This window comes from Balaenoptera ricei, chromosome 6, assembly GCF_028023285.1.
Source record: "Balaenoptera ricei isolate mBalRic1 chromosome 6, mBalRic1.hap2, whole genome shotgun sequence".
Lineage (NCBI taxonomy): Eukaryota > Metazoa > Chordata > Mammalia > Artiodactyla > Balaenopteridae > Balaenoptera > Balaenoptera ricei.
Window position 1 is genome coordinate 17,172,915 of NC_082644.1, and position 25,447 is coordinate 17,198,361.

Consider the following 25,447-nt stretch of genomic DNA (forward strand, 5'->3'; position numbering starts at 1 on the left):
TTCATGTTTGTTTTCAAGTGACACATGGTGAAGCTGACTAGCTCTTGTGTCTGGGGAGGTATGTAAATCTGTTACATGGAAGTGTTAGCATACTGTACAGTGGGGAATCTATGTTCGCTTGGAGTCCAAGGACTGAGTTCCTTCCAAATCAGGTTGAAACTGTCTCCACAGTGCTGATCCTCAAAAGAAACACAGACAAAGATCTGTTGGAGAGACGAGACCTACTTCATCATATGGCTGTGCCCATCGAAGTGAAGCAGGCAGCCGGCCCTTTGCAGAGAATATTGAAGACAGCAAACATGGGGAGGGCATCAGATGGTGGAGACGCAGCACGTCTAAGGAGAGTGCTTTGGCCAAACACCAACCTGGCTGTGTCACAGCATCAGTGGCCTGAAGAAAGGGGGTCCCCGACTCAGAGGGCAGCCTGGCATGGGGCAGAAGAGAATCTGAACACACAGAGCACTTCTTCAACCACCATGGATCTGGGTCTCTCGCAGCTCCTCAGGGTGGAGAAACCGGAGGCTGATAACAGAGCTGCCGTATGGTCTTATCATTCCTTCTAGACAGGTACGTGTTGTCCTTGAGTATAGTTTGCCCTCAGAGTTTGCATGAGTTCATTTTGGACCAATCCATTTGTTGTTTTCATAAAATCCTAAGTGAAAGAAATGTATGTATGTGGTTCTATGTGATCCGGTTGGATGCTACAATCAGACTCAAGATTCCAGAGCCTCCAAAGATGGCTAAGCCAGGTCAGGAGCTTCTCTTCAAGAATGCCGTCATGGACTGAACACTTATCACATGCTAATGGGTGTACAAAGGGTTAAAAACACAAGGAGAAAGGAAATATTTGCTCCAGTGGAGGAACTAAGGAAGACTTCACGGAGGTTGTGGCACTTGAGAAGGGTCTTAAAAAGAGAGTGGGATTTTTGACATACAGGGATGGGCTCAGGTGCAGAGAATGGGGTGAGGTCCAGGGAAGATGGGGTGGAGGTGGTTCTGGATCGGAGATCCTGAGCAGCAGAGAGGCAGAGACTCATGTAGCATGGGGGTGGGAGTGGAGTGGTGACCAAACAGTGGGAAGAAGAAACGGGAGGGCTTGGGAGACCTGCCTTGTTGATGATTTTGTCCGCTAGGGGAAGAACAGAGGTGGTAGTCTTGCCTCAGAGTGATGAGACCCATTCTCACATGCAGGGCGGAGTGATGGAGCTAGCTCTCCAAGGACAGGCATCCAGAGACTTCCTGCCTTGATCAGTGGTCTTGTGTATGATATGGACATGTCCCTTACCTTATCCGTATCCTCTGGGGCTCCTCTTCACATGATTTACCTGCTCCCTGCTCTGCTAGTAAAATAGGGTTTGGCATTTTTCTGGATTTGCCAGAAGGAGCACCTTATACTTTTCAAATGCTGAGTATTATCATATCTGCTAAGCAGATGGAGGAGAGCTTAAAGAATCTAGAGCAACGAGAGAGGAAGAGCTCTGTGCTGGTCGTCTCGGGGACCCAGAGCTCTCATCCTTCATCTGCCACTTACTTACTACCTGTGTGACTCTTTCACCTCTCTGTATCCTCACCTGTCAGGAGAGAAGACTGGAAAGGATGGTCAGTAAGAGGGCTTCCAGTTCTGGAAGTCAAAGTTTCTATGTCCTGTCTACCTGGTGGGGTGGCAAACTTGACCGCCCCAAAGCATGGCAAAGGCTGATGCTTGCCCCATGCACACTCAGACAGGGTGGGCTTCTAGAGCCAGACAATTCTGAAAAACAAACCAGCAAGAAGCTTGCTGGGAACAACCCAGATTTCTTGGTTAAACCTGGCACTGTGTCTGCAGGTAAAGTTTTAGGAAGGAACACCTCTCCAAACCCCAGACAGAGGAAGGAACTAGTGCAAAGATGGAGACTGCTAAGCAGGGAGAGAAGGAAGAGAAGGCTTCGGTGGCTACCTTTGGACTTTGAGAATTAGAGGTCATCCAGCCATGTCAGTCTGACCTCTGGAGCCACACATTCCAGGGCGAGCTGTCTCAATAGTGTGAGTCACCCTCTCTCCTTTGCATTTTCCCAATGAAAATTTCCCTCCAAGACATTCGAGTAGCGGAAATGATTGCATAATTGCACCCCTGTCTGCTGTTGCCACGCTCTCCAGCTGCTCTCACCATTTACTCCCCCTCAATACCTGTTCACTTTCCAGGGGGAAAGGGTGTGCAAGAAAAATGTTGCTGAAAAAAGGTCATGTCCAGGGAGTGAGAGCAACGCAGTCTGCATTGAGATTGCCCTGGGACGTCCCTACCCCTGCAGGATGTTGGCTGGCCCAGAAACCAACCCCACTAATTAAATCATCCCTTGGTCCCTGGGGCAGACTAGCCTTGACCTTTGTTCCTTGCCCTTCCCCCCATCTCCCCACAGGCCAGGATTGCAAACATGGTCACGCAGAACGTTGGCCACCCCAAACGTCTATGAGAAAGTCCCCTTCCTGGCATTCCCCAGTAGCTGTGTGACATATCAAGGTTACCTTGAAAGGAATGCAGAGGGGGGGAGAATCTATCCATCTATCAGGATGTGAGTCACCAGCGTGATGTCATCTGAATCTCAACCTGATTCCATTAGTTTTGACTGTGTAAGCACATAATATACCAGAAGCAAATGGAACACGTCCAGCTGCAGAGACATACTCACTCAGACACAGACACCCACATGGACACACACATGCACTGACAAACACACGCACACACACACACATGCACGCATGCATTCACTGGTCTAATATGCCCTGGTACAGCTCCTATGAGTGCAACACCTGGCGGTGGAGGGGGGTGGCTTTTTTGGGCAGTGTTAGTGAGGGTGACCTTCGGATGGGGGTCTGTAGGCTGCAGGGAATGGAAGGCAACACGAGACCTTGGCACCCCTCTCTCTTGAAAGCATGGCAGCGCTTACACAGTTAGGCTTAATTATGTCCTGCTCTGCCTTCACTGAACGTGTTCCATGCGGTCTGGCTTTCTCTCCCCGTGCCTTTCACAGGCTCTTTTCCTGATGCTCTAAACTCGACTGGCTTCCTGCTATGGTTTTTGGAAGCCAGCCATGGAGGCCGCCATATGGCCAAAGGCCCACTTCCCTGGCATTATCTGGGTCCTCCCTATTCCTAGAGAAGGTTAGTCTCTGCCCACTGCCCCGTGGGTCTTTAGGGGGAATCTTCATGACTTTAAGTTCAGCTCTGTTGACAGAGGCCACTGGGGCAACCAGTGTTGTGGCTGTAACACTGAGCTGGAGCCAGGAGATGTGGGCTTGAGACCCAGTGCTTCTCCTGGCCTCAGTTTCTTCCTCTAAAAATGGGAATAAGAAAATCTGCCCAGCCTATAGAGCTGCCCAATAGATGGTTGCACAGTAGAAGACTAGAAGGCATGTGACCATGGTGTCAACAGAGGCCCTGCAGTGAAATGAGTCAGACAGAGAAACAAATACTGTCAGATCTCACTTACATGTGGAATCTAAAAAAAAAAGCAAACCAAACTCTTAGAAAAAAGAGATCAGATTCTTGTTGTTATCGGAGGCAGAGGGTGCGGGGGTGGGGGGGGGGGGGTGGAGGAGGGGGGAGGGTTGTGGCGGGGATGGAGGAAGGTGGTCAAAAGGTACAAACTTTCAGTTGTAAGATAAATAAGTCCTGGGGATGTAATGTATATGATGACTATAGCTAATGCTGCTGTACGATACAGAGGAGAGCTGTCAGGGGAGTGGATCCTGGGAGTTCTCATAACAAGGAGGACATTTCTTCCTTTTTCCTTTCCTTCTTTCTTTTCTCTTTATTATATCTGCATGAGAGATGGATGTTGGGCCGAACCTATTGTGGTAATCATTTCACAGTATATGTAAATCAAACCATGATGCTGTGTGTGCCCTAAACTTATACAGTGATATATTCCAACTGTTTCTCAATAAAACTGGAAAAAAAGCCTCATGATGTCCAGTGCAACTTATCCAATAAAGAACAGAAGTAGGGGTAAGATATTTTAAAAGATTTTCCTCTTCTGAAGCAAACATGCATTAAAAAAAAAAAAACATGTATTTTAGTTATATCATTCAGCATCCACTTAAAGAGCAAACTGGATAATTAGATTTCTATTGTAAATATATTTATTTATTGAAATTAAATTTTATTTTTAATATTATAAGTTTAAATAGCACAATGGAATATTATAGTATTTTAGATAGCAAAATGTCATACATAAAATTTTTGATGCACGTGTCAAATGATTTTAAAATAAAACTGTTAGATGTAGAATTTTTTTATAGCTTTAGCATGAGATGTTAGATATTGATTCTATAGCTTTTTATTGGGATTAACAATCCATTTGTGCAAATGAAAATTGATATACATGACATAAAGACAAATAAATGTGGGCAGAGGGCAAGGATCAACATAGATCCTTGGGAGGATCATAGTGGGAGTTTAAGAGGTTATGCTGTGTCTCCTTTACTAATTCTCTTTTTCCCCCAGTTGTATTGAGACTCTTAAAACTCATTTTAACCATTAGTGTTTACCTCACCTCTCGATCATCCTCAAGGCTTCTCCCACTCCATCCTTCTCCAGCTATCAACACAGTGGTGAACAGCTGGACTGGCATTGGCTGGTGGGAAGAATGCAGCTACAGTACCACGCTTTGGCCAGGCAGAGTTAAGTGGGTGATCCTCCACCACTGTGAACCCCTAGGGGACCCTGGGTGTTTAGGGAGTGGAAACTGAGGCATCCTAGGAATGGAAGAGGATTCTGGGGACATTCAGCTTTGGGGAAAAGTCTCTGCATGTAGGAGAAAGCAATGCTTCCCCACCTGGCTGTGCAAGAGAATTTCCCCAGGGTTTTTTTTTTTTTTTCTGAATTGAAGTATTGTTCATTTACAATGTGTGTTAGTTGTGTTAGTACAGCAGAGTAATTCAGCCGTATATATATTCTTTTTCAGATTCTTTTCCATTATAGGTTATTACAAGATATTGAGTGTAGTTCCCATCCCCAGGGCTTTTGAAAAATATGGATTCCCGGGCCCCATTTGCAGAAACTCTAATTCAACAAATCTGGAGTGGGGCCTTGAACCTCTATTTAAAAAAAATAAACATTTAATTTTGGGATAATTTTAGATTCACAGAAAAGTTGCGAAGATAGTTTATATTTTAATCATTTTTAATTGTGAAATATAAAACACATATAGATAAGTGCCCCAAACAAAAAAAATACCTTGATGATTTATCACAAAGTGAATGCCTGTGTCATTACTGCATGGCTAAGTAATAGGACATGGCTTCCAGAAGCTTCCCCTCTGGCCCTACTTTTTTCTTCCTACCCAAAGTTTTACCACTTAAGTATGCACCCCTAAACTTGTGGTTTAATTTTTCATCACTAAACACTTAGTATAATTTTACCTATTTTGAACTTTTCATAAATGTAATCACACTGTATGCATTCTTTTTGGTCTGTATGCATTTTTTTTTTTTAATTTAGCACCATTTATTCAGAAAATGCTTTTGGAAAGCTGTGCTCTAGAATATTCAATTTTCTGAATGCATCCAAATTTTCCCATTCTACTGTTGATGAACTTTTTTAGTTTTTGCAGTTTTTGGCTATTGTGAATAATGCTGAGAATATTTTGGTCTCTGGTGCACATGTGCAAATATTTATGTTGGGTGTACACCCAAGAGTAGAATTGTAAGGCCATAGGTGTGCATATGTTCAGCTTTAGTAGGTAATATCACACTGTTTTCTTAATATCAATATTTATAATATTTATGATTTCTTAAAATTGATACTCCTACCAGAATCGCTTTGAATCTAATGGCTCAAATTGTGTAGCAGTAGAATGGACTCTCAGGAGGAATACCTCATCAGGTAGAGAGTGCCCTGTCTTTAGAGGTATTCAAGTTGATGCTGAACAGCTCTTTGATTTAGCAGCTCTGAAAAGAACTCCTGGACTTAGTAGGAAGCCTTCCTAAGTGATGTAGAAGGTCCTTTCCAACTGTAAGAGTCTCTGATTTCATGCCTTTTCATAGCCATGTTTGGTTAGATACATGCTGAACAGTTAAATTCTTCATAGTTAGGCAGAAGGAGAGAGAAAGTGCTGGTGCCAGAGGCTCGGATCAAACACAAATTGGATCGTTAGCCTCTGAGTAATTGAGTTAGTTGTCTTGATGATCAATGAAACACCTCGTGCTCACTTAAACCCACTGTTCCTACCTCAGCTCTTGGGATAATGGGAATGATGGCTACTCAGTGTCACCCTCTGCAGACATTTATATGTCCTCCTTATTTCTACTTTAATGGCTTTATTGGCTATGTGCCTATTATTGTAACTGTCTCAAATCATTTTGGGAAGCAGGTGTGTCATAAGTTATAACACAGTAAAAATGCCCTCACGCTAACATTGTCTAGTAGTCTGCTTTCATCTGTCTCCATGCTATCTCTCTCCACCTATTCTTGCTGCTTGCCCTGGAATTCCCTTATATCCTTGAGGGGTTTGGAAATGAAGGGGTTTATTCTAGGTCATGAGAGGATAATCCTCCTGCCCTGCCCTTTGTGATAGAATGACTTCCTAGTAACTCTCTTGAAGACTGATTGTTTCTTGTAAGAGTGCTGTTAGGGGATTTGGGGAAAAGGTTTTAAATCTCCCTGGGTATATGTGAGTGGTGAGGTTTCAAAGGGAAAATGAGAAGTGAGCAGATCTGATAACCTGGGCCTCTGCTGGGCCCGTGAGTGGCAACCCCTTCTGCTCCACTAATTAGCTGAGAGTCATGTTCTGCTCTGGATCTCCACCCAGATCACAGGTCACCCTATTGCTAATTTCCTGGTAAAACCCACTCAGTTGGGATCCCAAACAACCTGTGGGTGTAGCTACAACTGGGCCAGCATAGAGGTAGGAACATGGTGCTACTGGGTGGTGGCAGCCATCACTCTAGCTCCTTAAGTTTTGAACCAAGGGATGAATCAGACTTTGTCCACCTAAGTTTTTGGATGGAAGGGACCAATCGAGTCAAGAGAGGAAAACCTAGAGAAATAGCCTTAGAGCCTCTGGGGAAGCTTGGAGCTCCTTATTATTGCCAACGGTTAAAAATTGTTTTTTTCCTTAGGAGGCTACAAAAGAGAAGCTGTGATAAGATGGAACTTGAAAGATGGGCAAGGTCAGATAGAGAACACCTGTTGTTTACTCCCTATGGCTTTTAACCTGCTCCCAGCTTTCTGGGCCCTTGGATGCCCTGAAACTTCAGGAACAAAGACAATCAAAGAGGTAGGTCTAAAGAAGGCCCTTGTCCCAGGAGACATACTAGCCTTAATTAGCTGGTACCCACAGGATGTTCTGAAAATGAGAAATGCCTGGGATTATTATCTACTGAATGTCACATACAAATATGCTCAAGTTCCCATTATGAATGTGTGTGTTGCAAACTTGCTCAACCAAGTGTGACCCATTTGGTGGCTTTAATTACAAATATCAATAAAGTTGATTGATATTTGTGGGCGCAGACTCTTCAGATCAGGGGGAAGGAAGCTAATTTTGTAAGACAGCGCCGTGATTGAACTCCGAGGGAGGCATGGGCTCCTGCTAGCTGGGTGCGATGCTGAGACAGCTCCAGTCTCCCTGTGTTAATTAAATGTGATGAAATGAATATTAACTTGTAAAAAGAGTCAGAGACATGGGCTGGGTTTGCTTGGTAGGTGGGGCTGTGGCTGGGGTTGTGGTTGTGGTGGATGGACTCAAGGGCTATACCATCTTTGAGAGAAGTAACTTTTGCTCAGTGGTTGTCAACCCTGGCTGCAAATCAAATTGCCTGAGGGGCTTCTAAAATCTACCAAGGCCTGGACTGCACTGCCAGAGATTGCCTGGGGTGGGGTCTCCGGGTTATTCTAATGACCAGCCAGGACTGAAAAACACCGATGCAGTGAAAAAAGTTCATGCTGACAAATGAGACTTTGAACCAGCTGTGTGTCCTTGAGTCTCTTGCTCTCTGAGCCTCACTTTTGTTTTCTTTTGTTGTCTGTAAAAATGGGATTAATCAAAGCTACACTGTACATCTGCAATGACAAAATGAGATTAAAGGAGTGAAAGGACTTGGTACCTAGTGGGGCCTCAGGAAAAGTTAGTTTGTTTGTTATGGACTTTCAGTGCTCTGTCTACTACAGGAAATAGAGTCATTAGTGTCTTTAATGAGATAAGAGGGCCGATTCTAGAAACTCCAGAACCAATTCAGAAAACTCATCCTTCAAATTCTGTCTGTCTGGAACCAATCCTGATACTAAAATCTGCATTAGGATTCTCCAAGAAACAGAACTGATAGGATACCTCTGTCTCCATCTCCATCTCCACATCCACATCCACATCTCCATCTTCATCTCCATCTCTATCTATCTGTGTGTGTATGTGCATACACACACACATACACACACACACACATGTATCTAGAGAGAGGTTTATTATAAGGAACTGGCTCATGTGATTATGGAGGCTGAGAATTTCCACAAGCTACTGTCTACAGACTAGAGACCCAGGAAGCCCGGTGGGTTAGTTCAAAGGCCTGAGCACTGAAGGCAAGTGGGGATCAATGTTCTAGCTCATGCAGTCAGGCCAGGGGTGGGGGGAAGGGGGGAGAGAGAGAGAGAGAGAGAATCCTTCCTTCCTCCACCTTTTTGTTTGATTCAGTCTACAGATTCAAATGCTAATCTCTTCTAGATTAGCAACCTCACAGACACACTCAGAAATGATGTCTAATCAGAGATCTGGGTATCCCCTGATCCAGTCAAGTTGACAAATAAAATTAACTATCACACCATTCCTCCCTAAGCTTCAAGTGCACGTGGGCCAGGATGAATTCAGAAGACTTCAGTGGGGCTGGCGGTTTAAGCCAATGGGAATTGTTCACTAAGTACTGATGGAGTTGCCCATGAGAAGAACTCATCCCTTCAACTTCTTCATTCTCCTTAGGAACAAAGGGACATGTCCAAGGGGGTGGGGCTGGGAGTGGCTGAACCAGGCTCAGAAGCCCTGTCTGCTGTCTTCTAGCTTCTGGCTCCTCCCACCCCACCCTGGAAACTTGCCTTTTCTGTCAACTGTGAGAAGAGTTGTCATGTTTGTTTGCTATTTAGGTGGCCTATGATGTGGTCCCTTGAGAAGCAGGGAAAGATGGTGTGATAGGCAGCTTTTAACTGGCTTTCTCATTCCTTCCCCTGGCAATCAAGGTGCTCCTGACTTCACCCAACCTTCTTTATATGTCATATCTTCTCTTCTTGAAACCCACACAGTGCAGCCAAACTGGGGTCCTCCAAACCCCCCAACAGGCTCCATTCTTTCCTCTCTGTACATTTGCTCACACTGTCTTTCACCCAGAATGTACCTCTCTGCAACATCTGCAACTCAACAATTCTAAAAGCCCAGAAAAAAATGTTGCTCCTTTCATGAATCCATTCTTGAAATGTCCTCCTTTGGAGAAACTATGGTGACAGTGTGTCTATCTTGTATAGTCACGGGTCTCATTCTCATCACTAGACAGGATGCCAATGAGGGCCGGATGGAGCAGTGGGAGGAGTCGGACTCAAGCATCAGGTCCATGTGGGTCTGAATTTCGTCCCTGTCACTATTAGCTTTGTGATCCCAGGAGAATCATTTAGATTCTCTAAGCCTCTGTGTACTCATTAATTAAAATGAGAAAATAATTCCTACTTCTCAGGGCTGAAGTGAAGATTAGTTTGATACATATTTATGAAAGAGTCTGGCAAAGAAATGTTTTCATAGTTGCCTGTGGAATGATTAAATAAACTATCTGGCATGGATGTTAACAGTCTTTTACTTACCCTGTAGTTAAAAATTGCATTTTGGAGAGGTGGTGGTGAGGAATATACAGATTCTTTTGAGATGTTCACATCCCAAGGCATGGGTCTTAAGGCCCATGGAAAGAAGTTAATTTGGGGGAGGCTATGATGAACCCAGAATCATCATTAAATCATCAGTATAACCTCCTGAGGTGGGAATAATTTTCTCAGAAGGTCAGGGTTGTAATATTGGCTCTTCCATTTATCATGGGACCGTGGGAAATTGTTTGCCTGCTCTGAACCTTAGTCTTCCAATGTGTAAAATGGGGTAGCACTCCTCTCACACGTGACTTACATCCATATGATGGTGTCTTGTGTGTGGTGGGCATGCTACAAAGGGCTGCTCTAGGTGTTGTTATGATGGTATTTGTATTAGGCACAGCAAGTTAACAAGACCCTGGTTCCATGGTATTCCATAGTGATAGCAGAGTTGGTATTTCAGCCCAGGGTGTCTGTACCAAGTCCAACCCATTTCCTGCTGTATCACCTGGCCCTGGGCAGCCTGTCTTAACCCCAGATCACAGCATCGCTGAGCAGGGCTTTGCCATGGGCATCCATGTTGCACTTTTTCAGAGCTGTTTGAATTTGCCACCATGAAAGCCCCCTCCACTCCTGTGTTTCTCAGAATCGAGTCTGGCTCCTTTCTGGCAAATCCCCACCCTACTCCATTTCCCTTATCAACCTGCAGATCACCCCTCATTTGTCATCTTTATTAGCTTTTAATCTCCCATCAGTTTAGTGCTGGGGTTTAAGAGTAGGGTTAGTGGGGGGGAGTTTAATTGGATGATCCTCCATGGCCCCTTGAACATCAGATTCAATAAAAGTTTATGAAAAGATAAAATCGCAGAGGGTTTTATAGCTCCAGACAGAGCAAGAGACTGGGTCGAGAACAAGGTGACTGTTTTTCAACCTCATATAATCTGTGTTTCGATTTGATTAAATGAGGAAGTGAGTTTTCCTTCTCTCTCCCTTCCTCCCTCTCTTTCCTTGGGTACCATTAGCCTTTTCTGCCTGCTGTAAGCAAGAAGCCCCTGACTGCCAGGGTCTCGTCCCCTCTCCCTTTGATTCTCTCTGACAGGAAGACTAATGAAGCCTGGATGCACCAGAAAATAACATTTATTTCATGTGGAAATATGCTGATCCACCACCGAAGGTGGCGGAGGTGTTGCATCTGATGGGAAAGAGGCCAGTCTTCAGGAGGGAGACGTGTGGTCCAGGAGGAAGCAGGGTGGAAACGTGCTCCTCAGCCGTGAACTCCTGCCCGTCTTGAACCCACCTTCTCCAATCTTCCACCCTCCATTCTGTATCACTTCTTCTGTGGGTCAGGCAAGCAGACAGTGAGGGTGGGGTGGGCTGCAGAGTCATTTCTGAATTTGTTCATTTATTAATTCAGCAAACATTTCTTGCATGTGTGCTATGTGCCAGATGCTGTGCTAAGCATGGGAGATATCAAGGTGAATAAAGCCCATTCTGCTGGCAGGAGGGCATGGTCTGTGGGGGAGATGGACAGTTTGTAAGGAAATTAATTTTTTTATTTTACAGCCATAACTGCAGTCTGAGGAAGAGATGGGTCGGGTGGGCTTCGTGGCATAAATGTGATCCTGCAGCAGAGTTTGGCTGTCAGACCTAGGGTGATGCAGTGTTTTGCACAATGAAGGAGGAAGAATTGGGGGTTTCTAAAGGGAATCCTGTGGGAGAAGCAAGGGAAGGGGGCAGGAAGAGGTGCCAAGGAGTGGTTGTTAATCTGTGGACTCCCTGGGGTGAAGATGTATTGGAAATTTCCTGGTGTGGATGGCCTAAGGACATTTAGAGTAATCAATACACATCATTGCCTTGTGGGGATACTTATTTTTTCTTCTGTTCGTTCAGTAAAGGTAAAAGCCCATAACCATGGGTGACCAGGAGGATGCAGCTTCCCAAGAATTCATAGAAATCTGAAATTCGTCTTTGGATTTCCATTGGCCATGAATTGGGGTTTAAGCCAACCATAAATACCAGGAGACCCCTGGAGACATGTGATTTACACAACTCTTATTGAATACTAGGTACAAGAATGGCAACGGTACGAAATAAAACCAGAGCTCGAGGGAGGGAGTGATCAGTCCACCTGGGAAGGAGATATGCTGGCTATCAGAAAAGTCTAGATGAATAGAATGGGAGTAGAAGGAGTACACAAGGCACCTTGAGACAAGGAAATAGCCGGGAGGCAGGAAATGGTAAGACGGCCATTGAAGCTGGGGTGCTCAAGGGAGATGTGAAGGCAGCAGTGGGAGTCGAGGCTGTGGTATAAGCTGCTGGATGGGGTGGTGGTGGCGGGTGCTCATGGAAGACCTCTGTTGCCGAATAAAGGAGCTCTGACCTTGGTGGTTGGTGCAGGACCACTGCAATAGTTTTGCTTATGGGGGGATCAGAGTGATATTTTCATGTCCAAGCTATCATCCTGTCTCAGGGTGGAGGATGAATTGGAGGGGAGTGGGATTGGAGTCAGGGTGGCTAGGCAGAGGAAAATAGTCCAGGCCTGAGCATAGGTGGTCCCAGTGAGGATCGGGGCATGGACGTGCTGGAGTCACGTTTCCAACGTAAAGTGGAAAAACTTTGTAATTAGTTGAATGTGGGTTGAGGCACAGAGGAAGGTGTTTGTTTCTCCATGGTTTCTGGACCGGGTGTCAAGGTGGTGAGTTGTGTTGTTCTCTGGGGGAGGATATTCAGCTGTGTTTGGAGAGATGACTTTTGGTTGTGTTGAGATGTAGGTATCTGTTAAGCAGGCAGATGTGCTTGAAGCCTTGTAGATGGAGGGGATGGTCCAAGAGGATGTATAGAGTGTTAAAAAGAAAGAGAGAAGAGAGAAAGAGGAAGGGAAGGAAGGGAAGGAGAAAAAAAAGTGACACTAAATTTCTGCCTTCTTCACTGACAATGTTCTAGGACCTGTCTGCTTCCACTACCTAGTGGGTGGGGATGTTTAAAAGGTCTCAACTGTGGGCAGCAAAGGAGGATGTCTCCATGTTGTCAACAGATGTGTGGGGCAGGGGTGAGGGTCCTGGTGCCTTGCCCTTGATGGCTGGGTCTGGTGAGGTGCAACCCCACCTGCTTACTCCTGGGCAGAGGCCCATGGTCACAGAGTCTTTGTGTGGCTCAAAGTGAGAATAATCTGCTTTGAGAGCTAGATGTTTGCTTGGAACTGTTAGAGTAGGGTGGATTCAAGCTTTGTGGTGCTTGAGGCTAATATGATCTTTTAAGAAAAAGAATACAAAATCGTGTGTATAAATTTGGATACTGAACATTGGAAGGGATCATGAAAGTGAGAAGCTCTGAAGCTTAAGCTCTATTAGCTTCCTGGTAAATTCCCCTTTGCTTGGGAGACTTCCAAGAAGCCCAGGAGAGGAACATGCATATTGAGGGTGTGTAGTGTGTGTGTGTGTGTGTGTGTGTGTGTGTGTATGTACTTCATTAATGTGTAAGGATGAACTAGGAAAAGTGGGAACTCAGGACTGGGTACTTTTTGATCTTGTCCCACACAGCAGGGGTCTCACATGAAGAAGGGTCCTAAGAACATGTGTTGGGTCCATAGCCTGGAAGTCAGTTGGAGTGCCTATCCTTTAAGACCAAGATAAGATTGGCATAAACTCTTGTTCCATGTTTAGAAGGAGCCCAATGCTTTCTCCAAGACTCCTGCAAATTCCTAAAGGATATATATATATATATATATATATATATATATATATATATATATATTTAAAATGGATGACCACAACAAAAGCAACAATGATTGCAATTACCAAACATGAAACACACTCATACTATGTCATAATATTGACATTCAGTCCAGTAATCCTCACTGTAACAGCTCCTTTACTTTGCAGTGAAAATTGATTTGTATATTCTTTGCCTCTGAGTCCTTGTGGGATTTTTTTAAAATTCAAACAGAAAGTCACAAAAATTATAATCATCCTCATCAGTTCACTCAGTCCCATGTAATTAATTTTTTTTTCATCTTGATCTTTTGTTAGCACTTTTATGAGTTCATCAGTTTTTCATTAGAGTTCTGAAAATGCTTATTCATTCAGTTCAGCAGTACAGTTACCAGAAACCTGTACTTGTCGGAGTCTTTTCTATGAATTCCTTGAAGATGAAACCCTTTTATAGGAACATATTTGCAAAAGCATCAGAGTACACCAAGAACTGTCTGTAAATGACAAAAGACTTAAAAATGACCACAGTTAAAGATTTGATGAAAGTTCATAATAGTGCAATTGACAAGGAAATTTAGTTTTTTCTGAGATATACATTTTAAAGTAATAACTAGAATTATGACTTATAACATTATACCAGAACATATAAGATTTTTAGAAATTTCACGTAATGTCTGAAACATTTATATTAACATATTTCCATAGAGATAACCCAATGAAAGTTTAGTATTAGTTGTTTTGTTTGTTTGTTTTTTCATACTGCAGGTTCTTATTAGTCATCAGTTTTATACACATCAGTGCATACATTTCAATCCCAATCGCCCAATTCAGCACACCACCATTCCCACCCCACTGCAGTTTTCCCCCCTTGGTGTCCATATGTCTGTTCTCTACATCTGTGTCTCAACTTCTGCCCTGCAAACCGGCTCATCTGTACCATTTTTCTAGGTTCCACATACATGCGTTAATATACGATATTTGTTTTTCTCTTTCTGAGTTACTTCACTCTGTATGACAGTCTCTAGATCCATCCACGTCTCAAAAAATGACTCAATTTCGTTCCTTTTTATGGCTGAGTAATATTCCATTGCATATATGTACCACATCTTCTTTATCCATTCATCTGTCGATGGGCATTTAGGTTGCTTCCATGTCCTGGCTATTGTAAATATTGCTGCAATGAACATTGGGGTGCATGTGTCTTTTTGAATTATGGTTTTCTCTGGGTATACACCCAGTAGTGGGATTGCTGGATCATATGGTAAATCTATTTTTAGTTTTTTAAGGAACCTCCATACTGTTCTCCATAGTGGCTGTATCAATTTACATTCCCACCAACAGTGCAAGAGGGTTCCCTTTTCTCCACACCCTCTCCAGCATTTGTTGTTTGTAGATTTTCTGATGATGCCCATTCTGACTGGTGTGAGGTGATACCTCATTGTAGTTTTGATTTGCATTTCTCTAATGATTAGTGATGTTGAGCATCTTTTCATGTGCTTCTTGGCCATCTGTATGTCTTCTTTGGAGAAATGTCTATTTAGGTCTTCTGCCCATTTTTGGATTGGGTTGTTTGTTTCTTTAATATTGAGCTGAATGAGCTGTTTATATATTTTGGAGATTAATCCTTTGTCCGTTGATTCATTTGCAAATATTTTCTCCCATTCTGAGGGTTGTCTTTTCGTCTTGTTTATGGTTTCCTTTGCTTTGCAAAAGCTTTGAAGTTTCATTAGGTCCCATTTGTTTAATTTTGGTTTTATTTCCATTACTCTAGGAGGTGGATCAAAAATGATCTTGCTGTGATTTATGTCAAAGAATGTTCTTCCTATGTTTTCCTCTAAGAGTTTGATAGTGCCCGGTCTTACATTTAGGTCTCGAATCCATTTTGAGTTTATTTTTGTGTATGGTGTTAGGGAGTGTTCTAATTTCATTCTTTTACATATAGCTGCCTAAAGGACTTATATTAATTTATTCTCACAGTCCCTTTTATTTCTGAGCCTATGCTGCCACCAAATTAGTTATGGATGCTCTCAATGTCTTTGCTCCATCTTGTGTTGACTCAGACATGGAGCTCATCCTCTTTCTATGATTTACACACACGTGTACACACTCCTTCACTCACATCCACAGGTCTTTATGACTGAGGCAGATTTTACTGAATAAAGGATGGGTATATTGAAGTAACACAGACAATTTAAAATTGAATCTTAGCCATCATGCATTACCATTTCACTTGGCCTCCCCTCTTCCTTCCTGCCCTTCTTTCTCTACTCTCCTCTTCCCTTATTCCAAAGTCTTGTTCCTTGCAGTTTAATAATCTCTTTTGATCCTCATTATCCAGTACCCTCTGGGACTCACCTTCCAAGCCAAGTGTATTAACTGACTAGTGCTGTGTAACAAACCACCCCTAAATTCTATGTCTTTGACAACAACTATTCATTATTTCTGATGAGTCTATAAATCAGCTGGGTGGTCCTGTTAACATTGACTGGGAATGTTCATGCATAGGTTGCCAATTTGTAGGTCCTCTTAGGGACATCCAGTCTAGGATGGCCTTGGCTTTCTTCCATGTGTCTCATCCCCTCCTAGGCCAGCCCAGGCATGTTTTCAAGGTGGGTGGTGGCAGGATTGATGAGAGAGAGTGAAGATGTACAAGATTTTTTTCTGGCATCTGCTTTCATCATGGTTGCTATCCTCTCATTTACATGGCCCTGCCTGAAGTCAGTGTGGGAAGCACTGCAGAAGAACACAGCTACACACAGCACGGGAAGCCGGGGCTGTTAGTGCGATCCATCATTCATACCATGTCTTCCAAGAAGTATTTTCCTAAGCAAAGACTGTTCCCTCTCTAGGAGGCATCCTGGTTCCAGCTGTTAAGACAATAGTTTGTTTCACTCTACTACTTCTGGTTCCTGCTTTGCATCTTATTACGCAACATAATAGCCCAGGGTATGACACTTTATGGGGGCTTCCACATTTCTGCATGAAAGACAAATATTTGTAAATCATTGATTTATTTTCCTAAATATTATGGGCTGATCTAACGTCTTATTTTTAAGAGTCCTGCTTAAGTTCCAATAATGCTGAACAGAGGAAAGAGATAAAGCTGAAGTTACTTTTCCGGCACTTCACATACCTTGGCCAAAATGAGAAGCTGAGGCAAAGCAAAAAATCCTGGTGATTCTGAATTCTAAAAATGCCTAGACTACACATGCTCCCCGAATTAGCACGGGGACACACTGGGCATCCGTTATCAGTGCAGGTCTTGGGAAGATCTCCCTAGGGAGGACCTATGGGAGTTGGGAATATGAAAAACAGGATTTCTTCCTCACTGTTCTCATTCTATAGGAGAAGATATGGGATTGGGTGGGGGGTTCTGTTCTGCATGCCTCCCTTCACCACATCCTTCTTAATCAAAGGGTGTGTGTGTGTGTATGTGCGTGCGTGTTTTAGAGAGAGAGAGGGAGAGAGGGAGAGAGAGAGGGAGAGAGAGAGAAATGGTGTGTATATATTCATATGTCTATACACATATATCAACATACCTCGGGGCATTCTGCTGGCAGACGTTCAGCTTTGATACTGCTTTGCTCTGCTTTGTGTTAACCCAGACAATAAAGGAAATGATTAGGGACTTTCAAAGCAAGCACCTGACAATAGGGAAAGGTGAATGCGGGCTGATTGAAGCTCCGTTTCCCCTATTCCTGCTGAGCAGGGAAGGGCAGGCCAGGGATCGGCCAGCACCTGCATTTTTCAGGACCAGTCCTAGGATAAAGTCTTCCCCCTCACTTCTCCTCCCTGACTCCCCACATCTCGGGGCCCTTGGGGTTGGTTAAATTTAGCGTTCTGGCGTATCCAAATCCATGTGATTTCTTCCAGGACTTTGAATCTAAATGTCACCCTCACTGCACAATTACTAACACATTGTGCTGATGGGGGTTGTTCAGAAGCTGTGTGGCTGGGAGGAAAAGGAAAGAGGAGGAGAGTCTGGGGAAGGTGCAAGGAGGAGGAAAGAAAAGAGGTTTCAGGAGAGGATGAGTGGGATTTCTTCTTCTGCAGTTCCCCGACAACCAGTCCAAATGAATTCAGCTAGGAAATAGCTCCTTGAGCAAACCTTGTCGAGTTGCAGCACCTATATAGGAACCCTGAGAAATAACCAAGCACTCGGAGATGGGGGTGGTTGTTTGTTATAAAGCCCTTTCCCTTTATCTCCCAAATCTCAGAAAAGGCCTTCCACTTGGAGTTGAGTAGGACTGCTATTAGAAATTCTTGTGAGAGGTGTCCCCAGGCTCAGTGGGGTGGGGGACAGAGTGGGGTAGGGTGAACAGCCACGAAGTGAAGCCACCCATACCTTCACCTGTGCTCAGCCACCTGTTAATTGTGTGACCAGGGACTCACCACTTCGCGTTTCTTATTTTGTTAAATAGGGACAAGTATCTTTGCTCTGCCCACTTTGCGGGGGTATTGTGAAGCTCAAACGAGATGATGTATGAGAAGCCCTTAAAAAGAACTCATCTGAGCTCCGTCTGTGGAAGAAGCTCATGCCACTGCCCAGCTCGAGGTGAGTGGACGTTTCAAAAGCTAGGGAGGCATGCAGGGCCTCAGCTCTGGGGCACGACTTCTGGGATGAAATCGAGCCCCACCCACCGCTGACTAGCTTTGTGACCTCAGGAAAGTCTCCATATCCTTTTGGTGCCTCAGTTTTGTGATCTGGAAAATGAGAGAATAACCATCCTTACCTTATAGTGTTGTTGTGAGATTTAAATGATTTAAAGCATTTAACTGCTTAGACAGCACCTAGACAATAATAAGCCTTTAGTCAATATTGGCTCTTATTATGTATCTTTCCTGGAGTATCTGCTTTGGGACCCCAGAGTTCTTTCTAGAAAGATTTTCATGGGGTGATCTTGGGAACTTGAATTAACACACGCAATGTTCCCCGTTCCACGCTGGACATACTGTCGTGGTGCCCAAGGTGTGCTGTTTTCTGTCCTCCTCTTTCACTTCTGACCTCTCATTCTACTGGGCCGTGGGCCTTCTATTCTGTGGGGGAGAAAGAGATAACTCAGAAAGACCCTGATGAAAAACTGTACCTGTGATCTACTGTCATGACCCCATAACATGTAATCCCTTTTTCTTAGGCCCTGCTTATAATGCTTCCCCATGCTTTTTGGCCTTGATAAGAAAGAAACACATAATTGACATATACACACTACTATATATAAAATAGATAACCAACAAGGACCTACTGTATAGCACAGGGAACTCTGCTCAATACTTTGTAATAACCTAAATGGGAAAAGGATTTGAAAAAGAATGGATATATGTGTATGTATAACTGAGTCACTTTGCTGTACACCTGAAACTAACACAACATTGTTAATCAACTGTACTCCAATATGAAATAAAAATTAACATAAATAAATATACATATTATCATTTTCTAATTGTTCCTGGTTAAAGAAAGAAAGAAAGAAAGAAAGAGGCTAGTAAAGAGGCAACACCAGTCACCCTCCTCCACCTCAAGAGATTGGGAGAATTCACCTCTCCGGGCCTCAGTTTCCCCATCTGTTAAATGAGGTCATCGCCAGGGGCCCTTCTACCAACTCATGACAGCTTTGAATTCACTGTTCCCAGCAAATGACAGACCCCGGCCCCTTTCCATGCATATGTCACTGGCTATTTTACTTCCTTTTCTCTTTATTTCTCCCTCATGAACACACCAAGTGTTTCTGTCATTTTTGAGAATCCAATAAACTGCATTATTGGGAGGAGACAGGGAGTAACACACACAGGCAAAAATCTGCTGTTTTCACATGAATGCTTTAGGCAGTCAGCCTTGATGGGAAATGAAATGTGTGGAAAAGTACAGGGTGAATAAAGAGGGCTTTAGTAAAATGATGAGTCTTTTATCGCTTGTGCCTGCACGTGACATGGTGTCGATCTGTTAGCCCAGAGGCTGCTGTGTGTCCCCGAATGGCTTCTGCCATGGAGGTCTTACTTTCAATCCCCCCAACAGGTTGCATTTTGATGCTGAAGAACCCATGGTATTTACCAAGGGTCCCCTCAGGACAGAGCAAGAGGAGGAGGAGGCCAGCCTCACAGTAGGAGGGTTTCAAATCGGGCAGCAGGAATCATTTCCATGATATAGAGGATGCTGAGAGATAGTCCACAGAATCTCCTCCACCGACTGATGGAGTGGAAAGGACTCTTAAAACACAGCCCTGACGACCTCAGGTTGTGGCTTCTCTGTCTGGTGTCAGGGTGGCTTAGTATCAGGTCCTGGGTGTTAGAATCAAGAACTGTGTTCAAGTTACAGCTCAGATCCTGACTTGCTGTGTGGTTGGACCAGATGGCAGAGATCAGTCAGCCCATCTCCTGCTCCTAGTGAGTGTCACTGACCCAGGGACTAAAGCTCGTGCTTTTACCAAAAGGACAGTGTCTACATATTTTCACTCTAGGCATAGGGCTTTTTTTAAAAAAGTTAAAAGCCTTTAGTTTTTAGAGCAGTTTTAGGTTTAAAAAAATTGAGCAGAAAGTACAGTGAGTTGCCATATATTCCTCTTTCTCTTCTTGGTTTCCTCTATCAACATTTTGTATTAGGGTGGTACATTTGTTACAGTTAATGAGACAATAGTAAACCATTGTTATTATTTTTTGGCTGTGTTGGGTCTTGGTTGCTGTGCGAGGGCTTTCTCTAGTTGTGGCGAATGGGGGCTATTCTTTGCTGCGGTGCATGGGCTTGTCATTGTGGTGGCTTCTCTTGTGGCAGAACACGGGCTCTAGGCATGTGGGTTTCAGTAGTTGCAGCACGCGGGCTCAGTAGTCGTGGTGCATGGGCTTTAGGGCATGCGGGCTTCAGTAGTTGTGGCACGTGGGCTCAGTAGTTGTGGCTCGAGGGCTCTAGAGTGCAGGCTCAGTAGTTGTGGCACACAGGCTTAGTTGCTCCGTGGCATGTGGGATCTTCCCGGACCAGGGATCTAACCTGTGTCCCCTGCATTGGCAGGCAGATTCTTAACCACTGCACCACCAGGGAAGTCCCTGAACAATTATTTTTAACTAAAGTCCATGCTTTACATTAGCTTCACTCTTGGTGTTGTGCATTCCATGAGTTTGGAAAAATATGTAATGACGTGTATCTACCATTATAGTATCAAACAGAATAACAGTTTCATTGCCTTAAACATCCCCTGTGCTCCATCAATTCATCCGTCTTTTCTCTCCCTGCAACCTCTTGACAGCCACCAATCTTTTTCTTTGGCCATGCCAAGTGGCTTGTGGGATCTCAGTTCCCCAACCAGGAACTGAACCCAGGCCACGGCAGTGAAAGCCCAGAATCCTAACCACTAGGCCACCAGGGGACCCAGGCCACCAATCCCTTTAAATCTCTACAGTTGTACCTTTTTCAGAGTGTCGTATAGCTGGAATGATACAGCATGTCACTTTTTCAGGTTGGATTTTTTCACTTAGTAACATGCATTTAAGGCTCCTCCATGTCTTTTCACGGCTTGATAGCACATTTCTTTTTATTGCTGAATAATATTCCATTGTCTGGATGTGTCACATTTTGTTTATCCATTCTCCTGTTGAAGAATATCATGTTTGCTTTCAGGTTTTGGCAATTATGGATAAAACTGCTATAAACTTGTGTGCAGGTTCTTGAGTGGACATAATTTTTCAACTCATTTGGGTAAATACTAAGCAGTGCAATTGCTGGATGGTATGGTAAGAGTATGTTTAGTTTTGTAAGAAACTGCCAAACTGTCTTCCAAAGTGGTTGTACCATTTTGCATTCCCACCAGTAATGAATGAGGGTTCCTGATGCTCCAAATCTTTGCCAACATTTGGTGTTGTCAGTGTCTTGGATTTTAGCTATTCTAATAGGTGTGTAGTGGTATCTCATTATTTTAATTTGCACTTCCCTGATAACATATGATGTTGAGCAAATAGGAACGATGTCTATACATTTTTCACTCTAGGAATATTTCTAAAAAACTCATTTATCTTCCTCTACCCCAACCCCCAAGCCAGTAGGAAATTAGGGTGAGTCTGTGACCAGGACAAGAGAAGCAGGCTTACAGCTAATAGGAGCCTCGAGCCCTGGGTTGGGAGTCAGAAGACCTGAACACTGGTCTTATCTCTGCTCCCCTGAGCTGCTTGACCTGAGGAATCACTTTACTTTTGGAGCTCAGCCACCTCACCTGCAAAATGTGATTCTTGTATTGGATTAAGGGTACGAAGGGCTTCTCAGCCAGCACCACCAGCTGGAATGAATGGGGAGAGGTGTGCAAGGCTCTGTGTTGTGATGGAGAGGTGCTCTCTAGCCATATACCTGCTCTTCTTGAGAATGATCTCAACTTCCCGTCCTGTTTACAATTCTGTGCAATTTTAAGTGACAACTGACAGCCTAGCAGAGAGAAAGGGAAGATGGATTTTAAAATGTTGATGCCGTGGCTCAAAAAGTTCCCTAGTGTGGGGCAGTCTGCTTTGTGAAGTCATTCCAATCCAGTATAAACATCACGGGCCAGACCATGAGCTCTGCCCGGAGGAGAGAAATCCATCTATCTGTCTCTTGGTTCCCAGAGCCCTGCATGGGAAGATACTTTGCTTATGTTTCCTGAGCATCTTGCAGACACTAGGCATGGTTCTGGGCACTGGGAACTCAGCAGGGAGCAGAGAGACAAAAGTCCCCACTCTCACGGGGCTCCCGTCATAATGATGTGCGTGAATAACCAAAAAGATTAATTTGTGCTCTGTGTATTCTGTTTACAAAAGCAGGGAGTGTCATCCTATTTAGAAAAATGGCCACCCTAGACATTGAAAATTAAAATGAATTTGGGACCCTAGAGCATCTCATAACATAAAGGTGCTGACACAGCGGCCGTGAAGGCTTTAATATGGTTTCCTGGACAAGCAGATGGGTGGCTGCAGCTTGTTGCATCAGGCCGGCTCCAGCCCAGTCCAGGTCCCCAGCAGGGCTCCAAACCCCCAATCCTCTGAAGGTACAGGGGAGTCTGGACAGGATTCCTTCCCACTCTGAACCTGGTTTCCAAGAGAGGAGGCCTGGGTCCCTCTGAGGAGGGATGTCCCACAGCAATCGAGCTACAAATACAGCCCATTGCAGCCATGGATGGGGAGGCAGCCGTGAGCTCTGGTCCAATGCCTTATCTCCCCACAATATCCCAGGGAGATTATTAAACCCACTTGAAGGCCAAGCACTTTCCTAGATTCAGAATTGTGTGTAAGGAGTGGAAAAAGTCTAAGAAAGTGAGGAGATGCTTATCGGGGTTTGTGCACTGGTGAACTCTTCCTTCTTAGCTGAGTGGTTTGGTAATGGTTTTCTTCACGGTAGAATGAGATAATTTCCCTTTTCTTCATCTTGAAAACTTCCCGTGAGTAGCGACCTCAGCTCTGTTGGGAGAGACAAGAGGAAGGCTTCAGATAACAGGTAGACTGTCGCTCAAGGTCTGGAAGATGCAGGCAGCTCCTGAGTTGCTGGAGGGTCTCTGGCCATGCATGTGGCCATCCCTGAGGACAGGACAAGAGGCTGGAGAGCGGCATATAGGTTAGGATTTTGTGGTCGACAGCAAGTGGTGGTGATGGGGGCGAGGAGAGATGTAAGAGCAGCAGAGTCAGAAGGCGTTGGGGGCTCTCCAACTGGAAAAGCTAACAGCAGTGGAAGAGCTGGAAGAAACACAGCTCAGCACGGTGGGGCGGGGCTATTTAGTGTAGGGCAAATTGCTCTATAGCCTCCAGAATTCTCCAGGCCCCTCTGTGGATACTCCACACTTAGCACTTCCACAGATGAAATGCCCTTTCTTTCTTTCTTTCTTTCTTTCTTTTTTTTTTTTTTAACTTTGGGTTTATTTATTTATTTATTTATGGCTGCGTTGGGTCTTCGTTTCTGTGCGAGGGCTTTCTCTAGTTGCAGCAAGTGGGGGCCACTCTTCATTGCGGTGCGCGGGCCTCTCGTTATCGCGGCCTCTCTTGTTGCGGAGCACAGGCTCCAGACGCACAGGCTCAGTAGTTGTGGCTCACGGGCCTTGTTGCTCCGCGGCATGTGGGATCTTCCCAGACCAGGGCTCGAACCCGTGTCCCCTGCATTGGCAGGCAGACTCTCAACCTCTGCGCCACCAGGGAAGCCCCTCTTTCTTTTTTTTTAAAGCATATACAAACACAGAACTGCACGACATGTTTTGTAAGGATTTATACATATATATACATTTTTAAGTTAATTAATCTATTAAAAAATGTTTTTTGCTGTGTTGGGTCTTTTTTGCTGCACGTGGGCTTCTCTTATTGTGGTGCTTCTCTTGTTGCGGAGCACGGACCCTAGGGCTTGCGGGCCTCAGCAGTTGTGGCTCGTGGGCTTGGTTGCTCCTCCACGCCACGTGGGATCCTCCCGGATCAGGGATCGAACCTGAGTCCCCTGCACTGGCAGGCGGTTTACTAACCACTGCACCACCAGGGAAGTCCCCACCCTTTATTTCTGACAGCAGCTGGGTGAGGGGAGCCAGAGGGGACCGAACTGCCAGCCTTTTGCCTTGGGGTCCAGTGCCATTTCCACTACACCCAAGCTGCTGCCAGTAACCGAGCAATGATGGAGTCATGATGGAGTCAGAATATATGGAGAATGGCTTTCACTTAAATGATGAAGAAAGAATGGAAGAAAGAAAGAAAGAAAGAAAGAAAGAAAGAAAGAAAGAAAGAAAGAAAGAAAAAGAAAGAAAGAAAGAAAGAAAGAAAGAAAAAGAAAGAAAGAAATGGAAAATAAATACAAGTTTATGCTTAAAAGCATACGCTTCAGTTATCTGGAAACTTCGTTCACCCAGAATACTTCTTTGATTTCAGACAAAGAGGCATCAGTGAAGCATTATTGTGGTTCAGTGTTTGCAATCAGTTTCCAGCTAAGCCATTAAGTGAAGAGGTACAAAGCACGCACCCAGCCATCTCCGCCATAAATCACACATTCATGTGCACGCAATAGGAGGCGATTGAACACATGGTAAAGATGTGTCCCTGCCCCTTCTTAGCTTCACCTGGAGTAAGAATCTGCTCAGCAAGGCGAGGCTGCATCTTGCAACCAGGTGTGGGCCTGTGTGGCCTGCACAACCTATTCCAGTGATGATGAGAATGATAAAGACAGTGGCTAATGAGTGATTGTTTACTATGTGACAGGCGCTGCTCCCAGAGCTGTACTCGCAGTAAGTTATTTAAGCTTTACCACCGCCTTCTGAGGCAGGTACTGTTATTATAACCATAGTTCAGTGTTAGGACACAGAGGAACAGAGAGATGTGCTGAAAGGGTTTGATGCCATTGTTCGGATAACATCTGTCCTGGGCCATGTAGAGAGATGGACTTCTACTTGGAGTTTCGCCAAAATTTGAGTCCTTGGGCCACTGCTTCTCTCCCTCCTTCCTTTCTTTTCTTCCTTCCTTCTTTCCTCCCACCCTCCCTTCCTCCATCTCTTCCTTCCATTCTTCTTTTCTTCCTTCCTCTTTTTCTTCCTCCTTCCCTTCCTCCCCCCCTCCTTCCATCCTTCTTTTCTCTCTTCCTTCCACATTTCTTGACTGTCTACTAATTCCCATAACCATGAATTGTTCTAGGGATACAGGAATGAAAAAGCAATGGTTCCTACCTTCAAGGGATTCAATATCTGGGCAGAGTTTGGGGCTTGGCAGGAAGGTGGAGGCATGGGTATGAGTGGAAATCAATTGGTCAGCCCGCTTCCTTCCAAGATAGAATGATGGTTACAGTGGAATCGGAGTATGGGCTGCCTGGAGCAGGTAGGGAAAAAGAGAAAATGGATGGCGATGGGAAAATATCACAGGATATTTAGTGCACTCTGGGCCTGTCACGGGCTCCTCTGTGACTCTGTTTGTTGGAGCCGTTTTTTCCCAAAGACACCAGAGACCCGACAGCTGCGAGGCGT